The sequence below is a fragment of the Passer montanus genome, unplaced genomic scaffold (assembly GCF_014805655.1).
Source record: "Passer montanus isolate IOZ18808 unplaced genomic scaffold, ASM1480565v1 scaffold2589, whole genome shotgun sequence".
Taxonomy (NCBI): Eukaryota; Metazoa; Chordata; class Aves; order Passeriformes; family Passeridae; genus Passer; species Passer montanus.
Genome location: NW_024367249.1, coordinates 1 through 1,836, shown reverse-complemented (window position 1 = coordinate 1,836; position 1,836 = coordinate 1). Strand labels below are relative to the sequence as shown.

At 53.7% G+C, this 1,836-nt stretch overlaps 1 long non-coding RNA gene across 1 annotated transcript; it reads right to left on the bottom strand.

Moving 5' to 3' along the window:
- Positions 1 to 42: 42 nt before the first annotated feature.
- On the bottom strand, positions 43 to 1,836 carry LOC120503460. The gene is made up of 2 exons (XR_005627746.1): positions 1,748 to 1,836; positions 43 to 295 (listed from the first exon to the last, which is right to left on the bottom strand). It is a non-coding gene; the product is annotated as an uncharacterized LOC120503460 (long non-coding RNA).

Here is a 1,836-nt window from a genome sequence, read left to right as displayed (position 1 = left end):
GTTTCAAGGTCCAACCATCACGCACCACACCGCCACCACCTCCACAAAACCCGTTTCTTTTATTTCCCCCCCCAAACCCGCGGCCCCCGCGGGGCCCCCCGGCGCTAGCGGGGCCCGCAGCGCCCGGCCCAGCTGGCGGTGTCGCCGATGTCCACGCTGTGCCCGGAGCTCCAGTCCCGCTCGAAGACGGCCCCGAGCCGCTCCCGGAAGGAGCCGGGGCCCGGCCCGGGCTGCGCCACCACCAGCGCCGAGCCCGCCGTGCGCTCGAAGTAATCCCCGGACCAGTTGGATGTGCCTGGGGGGCAGGGTGGGGAGGGGACGGGGGGGTTCACCCCAGAATGCACCCCAAATGTACCCAGAATGCAACCAAAATGTACCCCAAATGTACCCAGAATGCACCCAATAGCCAAATGTATCCAAAAATACCCAAAATAGCACCAAAATATCCAGCAAAACAGTCACAGTGAAAATCCCACCCAAAAAGTCCCCAAGAATTCTAAAAAAATCCCCAAAAAACCCCAAATATCCCTCGGGCCTGGCTGCCCCCCCCAGCGCCCTCAGGCAGCTCCGGCTGCAGCTGCAGCAGCGCCTGCAGGGCCAGCAGCAGGTGAGCGGGAGAAAACACACCCAAAAATAGCCAAAATAGCCCCAAAACCCACAATATACCCACAAAATATCCTCAAAAAACCCAAAATGTACCCAAAATGTACCCAAAATGTACCCAGAATGCACCCAAAATGCACCCAAAATGTACCCAGAATGCTATAAAATGGCCCGAAATACCACAAAGCCACCCCAAAATGCACCCAGAATGCTCTAAACCGCCCCAAAATATCACAAAGCCACCCCAATATGCACCCAAAATGCTCTAAAACGGCCCGAAATATCACAAAGCCACCCCAAAATGCACCAAGAATGCTCTAAACAGCCCCAAAATACCACAAAGCCACCCCAAACCAACCCCAAAACGCCCTAAAATGGCCCGAAAGACCACAAAGCCACACCAAAATACCCCAAAATCCACCCAAAATGCCCTAAAATGGCCTGAAAGACCACAAAGCCACACCAAAATGCTCTAAAACGGCCCTAAATATCACAAAGCCACACCAAAATACCCCAAAATCCACCCAAAATGCCCTAAAATGGCCTGAAAGACCACAAAGCCACACCAAAATGCTCTAAAACGGCCTGAAATGTCACAAAGCCACACCAAAATACCCCAAAATCCACCCAAAATGCCCTAAAATGGCCCGAAATATGACAAAGCCACACCAAAATGCTCTAAAACGGCCTGAAATGTCACAAAGCCACACCAAAATACCCCAAAATGCCCTAAAAGGCCCTGAAATACCACAAAGCCTCCCCAAAACAACCCCAAATGCACCCAAAATGCCCTAAAATGGCCTGAATTCCTCCAAAACACACCAAAACTCTGCAAAATGCCCTATAACCTGCCAAAACACCCCCAAAACACCCCAAAATTCCTCCAAAACACACCAAAACTCTCCAAAATGCCCTATAACAGGCCAAAACGCCTCCAAATGCTCCCCAAAACGCCCCCCAAACGGCCCCAAACCACCCCAAAAGGCCCTAAAACTCCCCAAACCACCCCCAAAATTACCAAACCACCCCGAATCACCCCAAAACTCCCCGAATCACCCCAAAACTCCCCGGAACACCCTCACAACACCCCAAAACTCCCCGGAACACCCCAAATCACCCCAAACCCCCGAGTCCCCGCGCTCACCCACGTAGGCGGCCTTGTCGGTCACCATGTACTTGGTGTGGCTGACGCGGGCGAAGGGGATGCGGCTCTGCGCCGCGCTGGCCGGCACC